At 42.3% G+C, this 19,802-nt stretch overlaps 1 protein-coding gene across 2 annotated transcripts in view; it reads left to right on the top strand.

The window, feature by feature from the left end:
- The first annotated feature begins 7,260 nt into the window (after positions 1-7,260).
- Positions 7,261-19,802, top strand: part of OSBPL6 (oxysterol binding protein like 6) — a 207,483-nt gene continuing 194,941 nt past the window's right edge. For both annotated transcript variants that reach the window (XM_028123062.2, XM_028123077.2), the window contains exon 1: positions 7,261-7,349. The gene's annotated coding sequence lies outside the window, so the exon portion shown is untranslated. The remainder of the gene's footprint in view (positions 7,350-19,802) is intronic.

The following is a 19,802-nucleotide window of genomic DNA, read 5'->3' as shown; positions in this document are numbered from 1 at the left end:
ACAGCAAGAAAAGATTGAGACTGGGTTTAGAAGTTCAGCCTTTCTGACTTTGCTCTTTCCAGTTTATCAGTTTTTCTCAATTTTCAGTTTTCTTACTGCTCTAATCATTTTTGGGGCTGTATCTATTTACTATCTTTGGTATTGTTTGTCTAGTATGTTTCTGAATGGACTTCCTTTAAAAAATATTTCCAAATGAATGCATTTTAAAAACAAACTTTAGGGGCACCTGGGTGGCCCAGTCGGTTAAGTGTCTGCCTACGGCTCAGGTCATGATCCCAGGGTCCTTGGATCCAGCCCCCACATCGGGGCTCCCTGCTCAGTGGGAAGCCTGCTTCTCCCTCTCCCTCTCTCTGCCACTCCCCCTGCTTGTGCTCTTTCGCTCTCTCTGTCAAATAAATAAATAAAATCTTTTTTAAAAAAACTTTATATCACAACTGTATCACAAGCTACCAAGAGAAAACAATTCTAAAAATAAATACAGTGAAGACCAACAAATAAAATGTTATTAAATTCTGAAACCATCCTACTAGGATCAAAGGCTCCTAGGCTGGGATCTGCTTGCTTGTTGTTAAAATGAGAGATTTGCAAATGTTAAACAGAGCTATTCAAAACATATAAGCACCAAATTAAGCCTTGCTTCTTGAGGTCAACCCCCACCTCCAAAAAAAAAAAAAAAAAAAAGGAAAGGAAAGGAAGGGAAAGAGTTATATTCTCACTCTATGAATCAATGTCTTTGAATGCATGTTTGAGAACCAACTAAATCATCTCTCCACACCTTTGGTACATGCCCCATTCTTTGTAGTAGTGAAAGCCTGAGGGCTAAGTAAGTATGTTCTGGCTCTGAGTTTGCTTACATTAAAGTCTTGTTTTTCTAAGTAAGCCCTGGGATATGAAGCAGGGGGATAAGAAGTACAAAGTGGGTTCCATTTTGCCAATGTCATTCTATGATTTTGGGGGGAAAGTTCATTTTGAATTTTTGTGCCCCCACGGGGTTTGTTGTGAGTATGTCCAAACATTCTACTTTTCCATGTGGATGAATCTTGTGTTTGAGTGTGTCTGTGTGTGTTTTATAAAAACCCAAATCATGGAGCGCTGTTGTGTTGCTGGGCAAATAGCGGTATTAGCACTTGTAATGGACACCCTCAGGCATTAGGATCTTTGCCAGTGATCACTGTTCCCCAGTATCTAGAGGCAGCAGGGCCCTAGGTTTCCTCCTCACAACCTCACCAAGTGAATAGTATAAGAAAAATAAGCCTCAATCATAACTCATGCAAACACTTATCAGCAAGGACAATCCAATCCATCAGAAAATCCAGCTGGCTCTACCTTGAAGACCCATGTTGAATTTGACCACTTCTTACCCTTCCACTCCACCACTTGGCCTTGAGCCACTGTTAGCACTCACCAGAGTGATGGCACAGCCTCCTCCTTGCTTCCACCCTTGCCCCTCTAACAGCCTATTCATGACACAGCAGCCAGACATCTTTTATAACATACGTCAAATCATTTTACTCCACTGTATGGACCTGTGATCAATGTCCACCTCACTCAGAATGAAATTCAAAGTCCTCACTATGGCCTACAGGTTCTACATGATTTGGCTCCCATTACCTCTCTCTTTGCATACTCTCTCCTGCCCTCATTCTACACTCTCTCCTGCCCTCATTCTGTTCAAGGCACTCTGGCCTCCTTGCCCTTCTTGGAACACACCAAGAATGCCCACTCCATAGGCTATGCAGTGGCTGGTCACTCTGATAGGAGTGGAAACTTCCTATTCCCAGACATCTACCTGACTAACTTCCTCACCTCCTTCAAGTCTTTGCTCAAGTGCCACCTTCTCAATGAGGCCCAGATTGACCACTTCATTTAATATTGCAACATGGCAGTCCACCTCCATCCCTCTTAATGTGCTCAACTTCTACAATTTTTTGTATTACTTAAGGCTTTCTTTTTGTTGTTGTTGTTTAAGATTTTATTTATTTTGAGACAGAGAGCGCAAGAGAGCGAGCACAAGTGGGGGGAGGGGCAGAGGGAGAAGGAGAGAGAAAGAATCTCAAACAGACTCCCTGCAGAGCTCGGAGCCCCAGGGCTCCACGTGGAGCTTGAGGTAGGCTCGAGGTGGGCTCTAGGTGGGGCTCCTCGAGGGGCTCCATGTGGGGCTTGATCTCACAACCCTGAGATTGTGACCTGAGCCGAAATCAAGAGTTGGACGCTTAACCAACTGAGCCACCCAGGTGCCCCTACATAAGGCTTTCTAATATGCTGTGTAATCTACTTATCTGTTAGGTCTATTGCTTCTTGTCTGTCTCTCTCTGCTGGAATGTAAGTTCTATGAGAGTAGGCTCTATTTTGCTCACTCATATCTCAAGCACCCAGAATAATGCCTAACACATAACAGATACTTAACAAATATTTATTGGATTAAATGTGTAAAAGAGTCATCGAAAACCCAAAAATGCCTGCAACCAATAAACTCAACAAAATTCCAATTCTTTCTATCCTTTCAGGCACTCTGATAAGCCCTCTGAATGAAAGGTTCATTCTGAAGTGGATGTAACAGTATTCTCTGGGCTGGATCAGCAACTCATCTGGGCAGATGGTGACAATGTGGGAATGAAGGTTATAGGACCAAATGGAGTTAGGGACCTGGAAGTTTGGCTTCTGATCTTGCCAAAAGTTTTTTTTTTTTTTTTTTTTAGATTTTATTTATTTATTTGACAGGCACAGCAAGGGAGGGAACACAAGCAGGGGGAGTGGGAGAGGGAGAAGCAGGCTCCCAGCCGAGCAGGAAGCCCGATGTGGGGCTCCATCCCAGGACCCTGGGATCATGACCTGAGCTGAAGGCAGACGCTTAATGACTGAGCCACCCAGGTGCCCCTGATCTTGCCAAAAGTTCTTGATGGCAATATTCTTGGTAAGAAAAGTTTCAACAGCATCTGTGATTTTTAAGGAGCATTGAGAAATTGGGGGGAAACATGTATGCACATGTTCAAAGGCAGTGCCGAGTGTGACAAATAGGCTGAAGGTTAAGAGTACATGAAGGCCCCTCACCCTAAAAGCTAACACTTCACCCTTCCTGCAAGAACTCCTTGCTTCAAAGAGTTTGCCTTTTGATTTTCTCACTGTGTTCCTTTGGTCTTGTAAATTGGTAAATTTGTTTAAAAAAGTCAACTTCACAGAGAGTAAGTTACAAAGGGAAGGCCCATCTTTATGTTCACATTTATAACAAAAGTGGGAAACTCAGGTAGGATGCTTCCATAGCTGGGGGAAGATACTGGTCAGAATTTTCCAGCTGAGATTTGGTTTATTCTTTTCCACTCAAGGAAAAATGTGGCTTCTCCACTGTCTGCATCAGTATTTCGAAAACAGACTGGCGTAGATATCCGAATATGAATAACAGGCTTTTCGCTGCGTTTTGAGCTATGGCCAGGTTATAGCTCAGAAGTTGCCAGAGAGCAATGTTTTCATTAAGTGTATATTCTTGCTAAGATTTAGGTCACAAGTCGTATGTTGGCTAAAAGGATCTCTGCTCCCTGATTCACTCCTTTTATTTGTCTCAAAGAAATACTTGTTCATGGACTTTTTCAGTGAAGGAAGTTAATGATATTCTTAAAATACTATTACTCACAAATGAACGGAGTATTACTTGATATCTCAAGAAAGGTTAAAAAAAAGCCATTGTTCATTCCATTTTGTGACAGTGATTCACCAGGGTTACTTCAGTAATAATAAAAGTATTTCAAAGCTAAATACTGTCAATGAACAAATACAAAGCAAAACTATGAATATTTTTACTGCTTATATGGGATACTGCTAGAGTACCTCTTCAGATTCTCTCAGCCTCACATTTCTCCAGGTTTCTGAGCTACTCGCCCTGCCTCAACTGCCTACAAGGTGACTGACCCAGTGCAAGCCCCCTGGGGCAGATCAGCCACAAGCTTAAGCCTCTGGCAGACTGGGTTCAATCAGGAAGGCAGAAGCTCCATAAGAACATTGAATAAAGAATTTCCTATGGGAATTAGACCTCCACATTTGTGGAAGGAGCTGGGGAAGTAAGAGTCTGGAAAGTGGTTGCCAAGATCAGAGACCAGCCCTCAAACAGACGAAGCAGTCCAAGCCTTCAGGGAAATCTGGAAGCTGGGCACATCCAGCCGCTGCAGTGGGACCATGAGGAGGGCTGGTGTAGAAGTCCACGGAAGGTTGTGGCCTTTGCAGCTGCCACCTCTGTAAGTGTCTGTAAAGAGTCTGTTAACCCAACTGTGGTCATAGTTATTGGGCAGAGGAGAACACAGAGTACGGATGACTGAGAACAAACAAGAACCCTCTTGCATGTGGACATTTGGCTCTTGCCACGTCTAACCAATGACAACTTTCAGAGGGTAATTGCTGCTGCTTCGCTTTTGCCTGCCAAGTCTCCAGCAACTTCAGTTTTATCCATCTGGTTGCATACAGACCTGGGAAGTAGAAAAGAGGATACTGGGAAACACAGCTTCCAGCATAACCAAGTTGTCTGTAGAACAATTCAGCACAAATCCCAGAGCATGGTTGAAGAGCATGGATTTGCTTCTTAGGTAGCTGCCAAAGGAGTCAGATGATTCAACCTGGAAGCTGGGGTAGTGAACCATCAGTGGGAGAAATTTTGACCAGTGGGAAATAGGAGATGGGAGGGAGATTGCAGGTAAGTTTCTTCTTTGGTCCTCACGTTGATGGATTGTTCCTGTGCACAGTTTTCTGTAGAGCCTGTCCATAAATACTTTACATGGCCAAGCAACTGTGTCTTTTCAGGTTTGTGAAGCATAGACCAGGTTGGGAATATATCACCATTTATTTGCTTCCCATTCTTCCCTGTCGAATGACCTCTTTTCCTTGCTCTTGATGCCCAGGGATTGCATCTTTCAGCGAAGCATTAGCACGTCATTCTTTCTAAGAAACCCCAGCTAAAATAGTGCTCATAGAAAAATTATAATGAAAATGAAGGGTGAGGGCACTTGGGTGGCTCAGTAGGTTAAGTGTCTGCCTTCGGCTCAGGTCATGATCCCAGGGTCTGGGAAAAAGCCCCACATTGGCTCCTTGCTCAGCGGGGAGTCTGCTTCTCCCTCTCCCTCTGCCTCTCCCCTCGCTCGTGTTCTCTCTCTCTCAAGTAAATAAATAAAATCTTAAAAAAAAAGAAAAATGAAGTGTGAGAGTTGTATGAAGTGAATCGATGGTGGAGCCTATGATTCATGTGAAGCTCCATTCATTTATGAGTAATAGTATTTTAAGAATATCATTAACTTCCTTCACTGAAAAAGTCCATGAACAAGTATTTCTTTGAGACAAATAAAAGGAATGAATCAGGGAGCAGAGATCCTTTTAGCCAACATATGACTTGTGACCTAAACTCTTAACAAGAATATACACTTAATAAAAACATTGCTCTCTGGCAACTTATGGGCCATAACCTGGCCATAGCTCAAAACGCAGTGAAAAGCCTGTTATTCTTATTCATAGATCTACGCCAGTCTGAGTTTTCCCAAAATACTGATGCAGAGTGAAGAAGCCACTTTGATACACAATGGCGGCCCTCTGGAATCTGCCCGTTTCAATGGGAGTAGTGCCATTACACCGTATTTGATTATTCATCAATGAGACAGGTAGAACACTTTTTCCTGATATTTAAACCTATTTTTAAAATAGTAAAACACAGAGATACTATGGAATAGAGTGAAAAGTGTGCAGGGATTCTTAAGATAAAACGGGTTTAAGTGGTGGTAGCTTCTCTCCGCGCCCCCCCCAGCCCCAATAGTTTATGGTTCTATCTCCCTAGAAGTGGAAAACTTTGAGAAGTACTCCTTTAGATGAAGGACTCTGTGTGTGTTCTCTCTTATCTCCTTTCACTCTTCTGTATTTTCTTGTATATGGGGTTTGACTTTTCTCCTCTTTTTAGCTAGAGTGGTCTCAGTAGTTCCTGTCAGCGGAACTCAGAAGGAGAGAGAAGGCGATGTTGCTTAAGGGAGGGTCAGCACTCCAATCCTTCCCTTGAGGGGACTGTCTTCACAGTGAAGGAGTTAAGGTGTCCTGTTATTTTACAACAGGACAGTATGAGAACAGTGAAACACTATCACCGAGTTGCCTCAGTGGGTAGCAATGCCTGCAATTTTTGAAGGCAAACACTTTCCCCCCCGCCCCCCGCCCCATCCAATCTGAACGCCTGGACAGCCCATAGAGTACTCCAGCGCTGTTTTTGTAGTAATTCATGTTAGGCTCAATCAGTGTTGTCTGGATTTTTCCCCCCTGAAGATGGTGATGATAGAAATGTCTTGAAATACTTTTGACATTTCCTCAGTCATCCATTTACAGAAGAAACGTCTGTGCAAATATTTAAATTAACCCCCGTCCTTGGAGCAAATTTGCCTTCAGATTAATCTACCCTAGGGTATAGGCTGGGAACCGTCTAAAGGTGGAAGAGTTTAAGGGTGTGGGAAGGATTGTGGTGCGGGGGAGCTTTAACCAACGGATCCTTTTTTTTTTTCACCGAACCCAAGCGTTTCTCTGAGCCTGGGAAGTTTTGGCTCCGGAGTGTCAGGGACCCGGCGGTGGGAGAGTGGGGGCGGGGGGCGGGCAGGCACACACAGTCCTGTGTGTTTACTGACCAGCCTGAACGTCGGCCCAGGACAGGGGCTGGGCAGCACCTCCGGGGAGGCCGCCGGGCTGCTGCTTCCTTCTCACCCGCTCTCGCACAGCGCTCGGAGCGGCTGCGCTCCAGGCTCCCAGAGCCCGGGCCCTGCGGGGCCAGCCCTGGAGACCTGCTGCCGGCCCACCTCCGTGGGCCCCGGGCGGGCGAGGGCGCTGCTGTGGCTCTTAGGCCCGGGGACGCCCGGGCAGGGTCTCCACGGCGATTATCTCTGGACACCAGGGCTTCCCACGGGGGCCGGGCGGGGGGTGAGCCCAGGCGGTGGAGCCCCGCGCGTCGGAGGCTCCGCGAACCCGGCCCGAGGCTCTCCCGGCGGCGCGGTGAAGGGTGCCGGCGGGGCGGGCGCCCAGCGAGAGCGTTCGCCACCCGCGGTGCCACTCCGGCCTGGGCCGCTCGCGGGAGCCGGGGGCGGGGAGGCGGGAGCACCGCCCCGCCAGCGCGCCCCGCCCGTGGGAGAGGAGGGGCTGCGGCGCGGTGGACCACTGGAGGCGCAGCGCCACCGCCGCCGCCGCCGCCGCCGCCGCCGCTGTCGGTGCTGGAGTCCGCGGCTCCGCGCAGGCAGCGCCCGCGCCTCCGCTCCCCGGCCAGCCCGCGCGCCCGTCTGCCCGCCCGCCTGCCAGGGCCGCCTCCCGCCGCTGCCGCCGCAAAATTGGCGGCGCCGCTGCTCGCCTTCCAGGTAGGTGTCCTAGCGCAGAGGGGACCCCGCGACCTGGCACCGCGGTGCCCGCACCGCGGCCCCGGGGCATTGTGCGCGTCCGGAGGGCCGAGGACTCGGAGGGACGCGCGGGTGGGCAGCCGGGCTTTGGGCCCTGGAGGCGTCGCCGCCCCATGGGGGTTCCGCTGGCCGGTTAGCCCGGGCGGCTGGGGCGGCGATGCCAGTCCGGCCCCATGGCCAGGGTGGGAGGGGGCGTCTGGGTCAAGGTCCCCCCGCTCGCCACCCTCCCTTCCCCCTTGTTGTCGGGGAATTCCGGCCGCCTGGCTCCCGCGCCCACATTCCTCCGCGCTGCCCGGCGCCCCCGCTCCGCCTGGCTGCCGGGGATTGAAGCTGGGGCCGAGAGGACTGATGTAATTGTCAGCGGAGAACCGAACCCGCGCGGTGAGAGCGCCGGCGCCCGCGCCAGCTCCAGCTAACGCCTACGCCGCACCTCCCAGCGAATCCCGGGAGCCGACAGGAGCGGCTGGGGAAGTTGTGGCATTGGGTTTTATTTGTGCGCGTGCACTGCGGACTGCCCTCGCGGGGCACCCCTGTCCACCCGCTGCTGGCTCCCCTGCAGCCTTGGTCTACACCTCCAGCCAGGGCCGAGTCAGCTTTCCCTGGTTCAGACCGGGACAGCGTTTGCATTGCAGTCAAGACGTGCTTCCCCTGCATCGAGCCGGGAGCTGCCCGCAGATCGTGTCGCCGGGGATGCTGGGGAAGGAGGGGAAGGGAGACCTGGGGAGGAAGCCGGGAAGAAGTAATGACACCAGCAGATTTTTTTTTTTTTTTTTTAAGCCTCTACTGTTGTGGGCACATCTGCATGACACCTTTGGAGCTGTTTTTGAAAGTTATGACCAGATACTGATTCTGTGGCAATTCTGTGATATACCTGAACGATAGCTTAAACATAGAGACCCAAAGCTGGGGAAGGCATTACATAATGGACATGAGGCAAATGACTCGAAACTAAGTGAACCCACTGGGTTACCAGATTATTTCTTTCTCCCAGACGCAAAGTCCTATAGGTTTTTTTTTTTCTCCATACGAATTTCCTTTTAAAATAATTGAACTAGTTTTAGCAAATTGTATGTTATGTTCACTTGTGATTCTTTTTCCTAAATAATAAAATTTTTCCATGACATCTTTTCTTAAAAAAAAAAATTGCATGCTAGCGGATAGTTGTATATTACAGAGCTGAATCATAAATGTAGTCTTTCGTCAAAAGTAAAATTCAAAAATATCCCGTCTTCATATCATTAACTTTGTTTTCCTCCTGGTTGTGTTTTTTCCTCCCTCCTCCACCCCCATTTGTTTTTTGGAAGCATTTCTACAGTTTTAGGTACTTCAAGCTCACAATGTTGATATTCCTATCCAATGCTACAGCATTGCAGATACAAAGACTAATAATAAATGAAACAGAAGACCTCCCAGTAACTCAGAGTGAGCAGAGTTCCCAAGGTCGAAGGGAAGCTGCAGTGTAACTCCGCTATAATCACCTATAGAGAATATGCATAGTCCTCATTGAGTTATAAGGAAGGTCCTGATTGGTGGACTATTATTATTATTCTTTTGCCCCTGGATTTCTTTTGTTTCCCCTAAAAATAATTTTTTTCTCAGTGTAGAAACAAAATATTTAAATTAAAATCTTTGCTTTTAGAAAACCTAAAAATCCTGTTTTTGCTCATATTTTCAGTTTTGTTGTTGATAACTTAATTATACATTCAGTGGATGGTTTCCTTTTGGGATATCTCAGTTTCAAATTACGGTGGTTTATCAGATGTCTCTTGGTATATAGTGTGATGAGATTCTGCTGAACTTCTACAGGATCTCCTAAGTTTTCTCGTCTCTAGATTGCTTTAAACTTATGTTAACTTTACTCTGGGAAGAAAGATAAAGTCCTTCTAGGATGAAATATTTGTGGTTGGAGATCTGTAGTAGCACTGCAGAAATAGAATTAGGTTAATGTATAAGTAGGTAAAAGTTTTATGTGACTTTATTCATGAAACTCTTGGATTAGGGAGAAAATTTAAATTTCATTAAAATGCCTTGCTTAGGTAGCATTCAGTGATCATTCAATGAATAATTACTTATGAGCATCCATCTGTTCAAGACACTGGTCTAGGTACTGTAGGAACTACAAATAATAAAAAGATGTCTCTGCCTTCAAGAGTTTGTAGTCTAGTTTGGGGGGTAAGTCATGAATTCTCAAGAGTTTTTTTTTTTTTTTAACTGCAAAGGTTAAGTAATGATTATAATACTTTTTTAAAGTTCGTTTTTAATCTTACGAAAAAGGTCTCATGCTATCCACTGACTTCTGGGAATTTTTTTCTTCTCAACATTATGTCACCGTGATTGATCCATGTTGTATATAGCTGTAGTTCACTGACTTTCATTGCTGTGCATGATTCCATTATGTATGTGTAGCAATATGTTTCCCAGTTCTGCCAATGGCTTTTTTTTTTTCCCCACTTGAAAAAAGTTTGCAGAGTCCTCCTCTGGTCATTCATGCTTCCTGGGGCACATGTGCAAGTGTTTCTCTTGGGGAAATACCAAGGTACAGAACTGTTGATTTGTAAGATGTGTGAGTATTCAGTTTACTAGATATTGGCAAATTATTTCCCAAAATTGTTGTACTGATTTACACAAGCCAGGGAAATAAGCAAACACAAATCGTCAAATACAAACAAGCATTTATATAGGTGTGTGTGTTGAAATACATTTTTTTTTTTTAAAGCAAGGGAATTAACTTAAATCCTAGGACAGCAATTGTCTTCTGAGAGGACCAGGGGGATGGCATGGGGAGGAACACATAGGTGGATATAAGTTATTGGTAATAACTTAGTAGCTAGAGTAAGTTCATAGGTGATCATCATATTTAAAAAAAGAAAGAAAGGAGAAAGAAAGAAAGAGGGTCTCCTGCATGTATCAGTAATAATTTAAAATTCTAAGAAAAAGAAAATAAGCACAATATAGAGTTATCATAAGGCAGACAAGGCTCCTGTACCAAAAGGCCCACCAGATGTCAGTTGAGGAATGAGGAAGCAGTGCCTGTGTGTGGGCATGTATTGTGTAGAGTTCATGGCGGAGGCTTATGGGAAAGATGAGCAGGAAGTGGCCTTGTTGAGAAGAGGAACCTCAGCCATCTTGGACAGAGGAAATGAACAGAAGTGGAAGAAGCCATGGGAAATTTTCCAACAATGAACCACTCAAAGAGTTTATTAAAAAGTCTAGAGAACTGATAGATGGGGGGTGGGAAGGGGGAGAGATTCAAGGCAGGATCCCTGGTTTGGAGGTTACTGATTGAGATGAGAGTTCTCCATCTGGAGAGAACTAAAAAGAAAGAATGGATTTTAAAAGACGCTGGGAGAAGAATCCAAGGCTTAAGATCCTAAGTAGGAAAAGAAGGAAGGAGTCAAAGATGTTTCACTTTAATGAAAAGAAATAGAGAAGTTGTGGTAGGAGCTTTTAGTGTGATTTAGACATGTCAAGTTTGGGGTAATAGATATTCAAGCTGATGTCTGAAGATAAGAACTTGGAGCTGGTGGGCAGTTAGGACTCTCACAGTGAAAACTGATTTTCTAAAGATGTATCTGGTGCGCATGGAAGAGTATCTGAGAGGGAAGAGTACATAAAATGCATTTGTGTAATTTTTAATTTACTTGTGTAAAGGAGGTAAATGATCAGTGGGCCACGGTGTGAAGAAGCTGTTTTGGATCGACAGGAAGCAGGTTCAGGAAATTGAGAGTGTGTTGGCATCACAGTCAGAGGAATTGGAATCCAATTTTTCTTGACAGTTTACTAGTTGTGTGTAATTTGGGGAAACAGACCACTCTAATCCTCAGTTATGGCACATCTAAAATGAAGATACTAATAGCCATTTCCCATGGGTTCAGGGAACAAGATGTAATTGAGGGACTGGAGCCTTGAGGGCTGATGTTTGCTTTCATACTGTGTCCCGTCTAATGTTGCAAAGTAATGGCACATGCATTTATATTCTCTGACGTATACTCCCTTGAAAAAGATAAAGGATTTCAACCCTTGAAGTTCTCTTCATTATAATAAAGAGTTGCTTATGTTCTCCTGTGGGGACAGGTAGGGCTTTTTATTTCCAGGGCTGTTCTGGAATAATATATAGTGTCATTTTGATTGAATACCACTTTAGCTGGCATTCTAATTTGTAAATATTATGATAGGTATTCAGCATTTGCTCATCCTATTTTAAAATTCCTTTTCTGATTTTACTTATATTTCTTGACTTCTCATCCTTTCTAATGTTCTTTTCTCACTGATTTCACACCAGCTGATATAATGATTAGTGGCTGTATAGTTTTCTCCAAGGCAATCTAATCCTCAGTTGCTTTTCCTTGGCATAGTGATTTGGAGAACATCTTGACATCTTGCTGGTAGTTCCAACAGCAGTTGAATGGAAATGTGGCAATATTTTAAAGAAAAAAAAGAAAAAGAGAAAGACAGACCTCCCGAAGGAAAAAGTTTGTTGTTTACCATTAGAGTCAGAAGTTATCAAAAAGCTCCTAAGAAAGTAAAGGACTCTCTCCATAAGCCTCTATTATTCAGGGATGATTAGTCGTATTTCTTGCTTCAGCTACACATTCCCTACAGCCCCTAAATAGATATAAATATTTACTGATTTGAAGTCCAGACTGGACTCAGTAGCTTTGGTCAAAACAATGAGCTAAAATTAATTTTAGGGATAACTGACATGATATTCATCTCACTTAGTGAAATTGGTAGTCTGCTCTTCTGGCGTGGTTCTGAGTTTCCGTGAAGTTGGAGGCAGTTCTGCATCTATACGTTCAATTACCAAACCCCAGGCTGATCATTTTCACAGAGAGGTGACCAGAGTCTGTGGGTCTTGTGTGAGTTTGACATGGGCCATCAAGTGCCTGCCTTCTTCATTCAGCCCATCTTTATTGAGCACCTACTATGTACCACACACCATATTAAGTGCTGGGTCATAAACCTGTCTGCCCTCAGGGTCTACCCATGATAGAATCTACTGAAAACAAATTACTATTGAATATGTATGCATGTGTGTGGGGTGGATCTGGCTTTGGTTTTGGAATTTGCATGAAGTATCTATTTTTTCTTTTGTTCCTTAAACTTTTCCCGGATTTATGTTTAGACCTCCTTGAATTGAGAGTGCTATGGGGAAAAAAAATGTGGTCCCTGCAAAGAACAGTTACTTTAAATGTACTTCTGTTTTATTGACTTTTTAAAGCAGACGGCTTTAAACTCATGGTAAGTTCTTTTGTCATGAAGACATTTCAGTGTTGTCAAATAGGAGAAAGACAGAGGTCAGGGGAAGGGAGAGCTGGGTGGGTGAAGTCAGATTGGTGAGAATGGAATGTGTCTTAGCACTGAATTGATTTTTAAAGGGAAAAATAGAAAATAGACAAAGATTAATGGTTATTAAAAGATCCAGCTGTATTACAGGGAATTGACTATATTGAATCATGATGGTCTCAAGTTGAGGTTCCTGGTGGGTTACATGAACCCTTCTCTTTGTGTTCACTTAGTTTGTGTAGTAGTATAGTTTTTTAAATCAGTTTTTTTTTTGAAAGTTTATCTTTTTTAGTAATCTCTACCCCCAATGTGGTGCTCGAGCTCACAACCCTGAGACCAAGAGTCACATGCTCTTCTGACCGAGCCAGCCAGGTGCCCTTGGTGTAGTTTTTATATTAAAGTAAATCATAATGTAAAAGTTGAATGTCTTTAAATTATAAGGATTACCTTAATTATAGGAAGCAGAAAAGTCCAGTGACTCTTTCTGCTACTGGTTTGGCAGTTTACTTGAAAGTAAACCTACCGTGTGTGAGGATATTCCATCCAGCAAGACCAGTGTCTCAAAATCTATAGTGAGCTGTCAAACAGCAGAGCTAGAAAGGAGGCCAAAGCAGGTAGCTTATTATCCAGCACTGTGTAAGGGATAACTGGGTTAGAGAGAGTGTTAAGTATGTAACTTAACTCTTAAACTTCAAATAAGTTTGAATAAGTAAATATGTAAACAAGTTTAAGTAAAAGTAAGTTTAAGTAGGTAAATAACATTTAAATAAGATATTGGCAGATTGTCATTTGAATCCGTTTCTCCAGGGTTGACGCTGAGTACAAAGAATTCATGATTAATACACTAAAAATTATCTTCTCCTTTAGAGATGATGGATTATGTTTTTCTCTGCTCCAGAAAATCTGTTTATCAATTCACATATATAAAATATATGGAGAAAATACTCAGGCGCTAGAAATACTCATCTTTGCTTGATGGCTGGTGCTTGGATGACCTTTATATTAGATTAGTAAGATGTTAGAGCTGAAGGAAGTTTAAAAAATCATCTATTCCAGGGCGCCTGGGTGGCTCAGTTGGTTAAGCAACTGCCTTCGGCTCAGGTCATGATCCTGGAGTCCTGGGATCGAGTCCCACATCGGGCTCCCTGCTCAGCGGGGACTCTTCTTCTCCCTCTGACCCTCCTCCCTCTCATCCTCTCTGTCTCTCATTCTTTGTCTCGCAAACAAATTAAAAAATCTTAAAAAAATCCTCTATTCCAAACTCTCCCATTTTCCAGCTGGGTGACCTGAGGCCTAGAGACTTGCCTAGTGAGGTGCAAGCCCCATGTACAAATATAGCTAGAAGATAATGTGCCAAATAACTTACTTCTGTTGGGGGGTAGCAGGAAATAATGCTCTGCCCTAAATTTTGAGTAAGTGAATGAGAGAATGAACTAATATCAATCTCTGCAGTGGAATTTTAACCTTCTTTTGTATCATTCTCTTCTTGAGTGGCTGGTGTAGAAAGTGAAATCATACGTGTGTGTGTGTGTGTGTGTGTGTATAATTTTCTTGGGTTTTTAGAGAAAAGACTTTGTTCTGAGGGTATGATGAAAGGAATGACACTACAAATATCATTATTTAAAATTTTTTGCTGTTTCCTTTTTTATCCCCACAACTTTGTCTTTTAACTCCATGGGCAGGGAAGGATAGAGAAAAATTATATTATCCTGGGCTAGATACTTTTCTATCTCTTTTCCTTTGACATTCTCTTTCCATATGCTAATATAAGAGAAAATCAAAGTGTAGAGGGAATTGAGTCAGGAATAGAACATTAACTTCTACTTTTTTATCTTGCATCAAATCGAGGCAATTCTCACCATAGCTCTTGGGAAGACCTATCCACCTTTTGAAAAGAGCATGGAAGTAGAAGGGAGAACAACAGCAGTATATTTTTAGAATCTTTTTTTCAAAAGTCAAACCTAAAATAAACCTGGCCTCAATTTTTAGCAATAGCTTTATTTCACATCTCCTATCAGTGCCTAAGTTTTATCCTAATTTGAAGAAGTTTTTAATTTTTTTTAATACATAATGCAGTGTTGCTATAAGTAGCACACTATGATCAATTACTAAAGTTTAAAGAATAAAGTATCTAAAAGAACATTAAAATTAAAAAATTGTTTCATGTCATTTCTGGAGATAAAGTCTGATTTTTATTTTAAATTAAGATAACATTTTTGCTTTCTGTTTATCTGTCACAGCTAGACAATCTTTTGCATATTCGCACCCCATCAGGCAACAATCTGAGCAGTTTTTGTTGTATAATTTTCCTAGAATAGAAAAAGTAGCACAGTTTGAATGGCATGTTGATTATGAAAAGACATTAATGAAATTCTTTTTGATCTCCTCTGATCTCAGTAAACTTCAAATCGAAGTAAGAACTATAAAAAGAGTGTGATCTCCAAGGTAGGCCAAGCAAATGTAGGGTTCACGTGAAACTCCATGAAGAAAGTAAAGGAGGAGCGCGCAGAATCTGCAAGAACTCGGGGTAATGGGAGAGGAAGGTCCAGGAAGGCAGGAATTAGAGAGCTATTCTATGCCAGTTTGTCTTCCAGTCTCATTTCAGTCCCATCTGATGGAGGTCAGATGTGAGGGAGGCTATCTGCCTCTACACTTAAAAAAAAAATAAAAGCTTTTAAATATTTTGAAGAACATAGAATGAGTAAGATAAAAGAGTGATAAATTAAACGCCACTTAAGGAAAAATATTATCTGTACCAGAGAAGATAAACATTACCACATGAGAAAGAAACTATACCATGTCACAAACAAGGTTTAACTCCTTAATATCCAAAGAGCTCCTATAGATCACTTAAGAAAAATGACTGTTAATCTAATAGGAAAGGGGGCAAGGGAATGAACAAACAGTTCACAGAAAAGGAATTACAAATGGCACTTAGAAATATGAAATTATGCTCAACTCATGATAAGAGAAATGTAATTTTAAACTATTTAAGTAGCACTTTCCATACTATTAAGTTGGAAAAGATTTTGATGTTTATGCCATCTTATGGTGGCAAGGCTCTGGGGATAACTGACAGGTTCATGCATTACTGGTATGGGTACAAAATGGTACAGCATCTGTGGATAGCAAAATTAAAAATTCACCTACCTTCTCACCCCTGGAAATCTAAGAAACTTTTTAATCGATCTATTTGTACATCACAAAATTAATTTGTGCAGAGATGTATGTCCATTGCAGCATTATCTGTAGTGGCAAAAGACTCAGGGAAAGCTAAGTATCTAGAAGCATGGGATCGGTTAAATAATTAGGAGCAGAAACAAAACTAGGTAGCTATAAGTAACAAACTGTTACCAATTACTAAAGTTAAAAAAGTAAGATCATTCTGTATTTGCTGATATGAAATGATTTCTAAGGTATAATAAGGGAACAAATCAAGGTGCAGAGTGGGATATGGCCATGGGTGTTAAATATGAGTTTATAAATACATGTTTATGTGTACAACTGCAAATACTATCTCTGGAAGATGACATAAGAAACTGGTAACAGAGATTGACTCTGGGGAGGAAAACTGGGTGGTTGGGGTGGGGATGGGAAAGACACTTAATTAGGACACTTATTTAGTATACCCCTTACTACCTTCTGAATTTTTATTTTTATTTTTATTTTTTTGAAGATTTTATTTATTTATTTGACAGAGCGAGAGAGCACAAGCAGAGGGAGCAGCAGAGGGAGAAATAGCCTCCCTGCCAGGGAGCCCGATGCGGGGCTCGATCCCAGGACCCCGGGGCCATGACCTGAGCCAAAGGCAGAAGCTCAACCATCTGAGCCACCCAGGCGCCCCTATCTTCTGAATTTTTAAACGTGTGAACATATTATCTATTCAAACCAAGATAATTTTAAAATTTAAGGAGTACAAACTTTTAAGTTATAAAATATTTAAGTCATGGGGATATAATGTACAGCATAGGGGATATAGTGACCAATATTGTAACAACTTTGTATGGTGACAGGTGTTAACAAGACTAATAAATGGGGATCATTTCATAATGTATAAAAATTATCGGATCACTATGATGTACACCTGAAATGAATAGGGTGTTATATGTCCATTATTTCAATTAAAAAAGTTACTTAGGGATCACTGTTACTGATCAAGAATGTTGAGTAGTTGTAACCAAGCAGCTATAACAAGTAGTTGTTATACTTGTAACCAATAGCATTCCTTTGCAACTTTGGGGCTCATTCTGATCTGATGTAAGTTACCATAAAGACTCATCCTTACCCTGACAGGCTAAAGTCCAGAGAAGAGGGAAACCGCCAGTGGATGCCCTTTGGGACAGAGCTGCTGGCCCCTGCCCTTTCCACACCCAGGTCTCTCTCTGCCAGCACTTCAGTCTCGCCCCCTCTTACCTCATCATTCCTGAAACCCCACAGCAGTCACTATCCCCGACAACTCAGAGACTCCTTCTTGTTCCCTGTTCCACCAAGGGTCTGCCTTTGGCTGCCCTTTGGGAATTTTGTCCTCCCAAGCCAAGCAGAAGCTCCTTTTCAGGCCAGTTTATACTTGCTCAGAGTATTAGAAGTGAATGATCATTCTGACATTCTTTAATCTTACCATCTTTCTCAGGATCATTAATTTATTTGACAAAATATTTCTTGAGCACCTACTAAGTCAGAAAAGGCCACAAAATCAAAAAGTGTTCATGAAATTGACATTCTAATAAAAGTAAATAAAAAGTAAAAGATAGTTAATTGCTGTTTTAGATACTTTTAAGAACAGTGAGGACAATAAAAGTGATGGATGGGGCCGAGAGGAGTGGGTAGTGGTGGTGGGTGTATGTTTCCCAGCACTGCTATAACAAAGTGCCAGGAACTGGGTGGCTTAAAACAAAAGAAATGTATTGTCTCAGTGCTGGTGGCTAGAAGTTCAAAATCAAGGTGGGTCCCTCCTTGCCTCTTCTACCTTCTGGCAGCCCGTCATTCCTTGGCTTGCAGTAGCATAACTGAGTTCTCTGCTAACCTTCTTCCCATGTCTCTGTGTATCTCCTGTTTGTATAAGGACACCGGTCACGATGGATTAAGGGCTGACCCTTCTCCAGTATGACCTTATCTTAACTACATCGCAACAATCCTATTTATGAATAAGGTCATATTCTGGGGTATTGGGAGTTAGGAATTCAGCCTATCTGTTTGGGAGATTATAATTCAATCCATAACAATGGGCTTTCTTGGGTGAACTGACTAGGGAAAAGGCCTTGCTAGGTAAAAACATTTGAACTGAACCTCACTGATGAGAAAGAGCAGTTGTGAAAATATCTGGGTGCAGATCCTTTCCTGCCAGTGGGAACAGCAAGTGCCAGGACCCAGGGAATGAGCCTGTTGGAATCTAAAGTTTTACATTTTAATTTAATTTAATTTAATTTAATTAATTTATTTTTTAAAGATTTTATTTATTTTTTGACAGAGACAGCGAGAGAGGGAACACAAGCAGGGGGAGTGGGAGAGGGAGAAGCAGGCTTCCCGCTGAGCAGGGAGCCCGATGCGGGGCTCGATCCCAGGACCCTGGGATCATGACTTGAGCCGAAGGCAGACGCCCAAGGACTGAGCCACCCAGGCGCCCCTATTTTATTTTATTTTTAAAATATTTTTATTTATTTATTTGACAGAGAGAGAGAGAGAGAGACTGCAAGAGAGAGAACACAAGCAGGGGGAGTGGGAGAGGGAGAAGCAGACTTCCCGCTGAGCGGGGAGCCTGACGTGGGGCTCGATCCCAGGACCCTGGGATCATGACCTGAGCCGAAGACAGATGCTTAACAACTGAGCCACTCAGGCGCCCCTAAGGTTTTACATTTTTAAAAAGGCCAAAAAGAGTATCTGGTTTGGGCAGGTTACTTTTATGGTTAAAGTCAATAGGATTTTACTTTTGAACATTCTTGGATGTTTTCACTTTTGGTAAGGCAAAGACCGAAACATTTTTTTCCTTAAAAATTAACTGTTGAGGGGGGTGCCTGGGTGGCTCAGTCGGTTAAGCGTCTGACTTTTGATTTCGGCTCAGGTCATGATCTCAGGGTCGTGAGATCCATGTTCAGCGTGGAGCCTGCTTGGGATTCTCTCCCCCCTCCCCCCAAAAAATTTAATTGCTGAAAAATCAGACCTACAAGCAGTGGCTTATCACATTTTAAGAATTTTATTGCTTAAAAATTTGCTTTGCATTTTAATGGTAGAATTCTCCATCACTATTTTTGGGTTATTAACCTAAAAACTTTAAGTATAATAACATCTGAGAATTAAGTAGACTGTAGTAATAGAGATTATTTTCTAGAGGTAAATTAATTAAGGCTAAATATGGCCTTTAAAAACCTAACACCATATATTAAATTGTCATTTTCAACAAGATTATAACATTTTTGTAGTTCTTCTCTGTGATACCTAATGCTAAGTAGCATTAGCATGATTTATATTACATATTCATGAAAATTCTTAGTTTTCTTGAATTGAAAATTGATTCAGAGTACAGAAGAATTTATATGGAAATATAAATTTCCTGGGATAGTCAAGAAGATTCCATGTTAGACTGGTACCATCTTTTAGCATTCAGAAATTAAGATGAGGTAACTTAAAATATTGTAATATTTAATGCAAAATTGACACAATGTGATATTTGCATTAAGATGTTATATATGCATACTTTAGCCAGAACTTTCATGTGGTTAATACAGATATATTTGTTTATATTAAAGAAAAACATATTACTTATGAGTAACAATCTTCTGCAAAAAATTCTGAAGGAGTTAAAAAATGCTTATGTAAAATTAGATTTTTATAGAAAATGGCTATTTAGGTAAGGCTGAGGGTCAAAAACATAGACTGGGGCCAAGGCTGCCGGGTTCGAATCCTTGCTTGGCTTTGTCCAGCTGCATGACTCTGAATAAGTCAATTAGCTCTACTTTGCTTTGGTTTCCTAAAATGGCAAATATAAAAATGGTGCCTAACACAGAGGATTGTTAGGAAGATAGAGTGATTAATGCATATACATTTCTAAGAACAGGGCACATAGTAAGTGCAATGTAAGTGGTAGCTGTTATTATTTTTACTGTGTTAATTAAAAATTAACTATATTATTCA

This window comes from Eumetopias jubatus, unplaced genomic scaffold (genome assembly GCF_037043125.1).
Source record: "Eumetopias jubatus isolate StellerSeaLion01/CBP00866 unplaced genomic scaffold, mEumJub1_p1.0 scaffold_3, whole genome shotgun sequence".
NCBI classification, from domain to species: domain Eukaryota; kingdom Metazoa; phylum Chordata; class Mammalia; order Carnivora; family Otariidae; genus Eumetopias; species Eumetopias jubatus.
The sequence above is the reverse complement of the archived record's forward strand: the minus strand, read 5'-3'. Positions and strand labels throughout refer to the sequence as shown.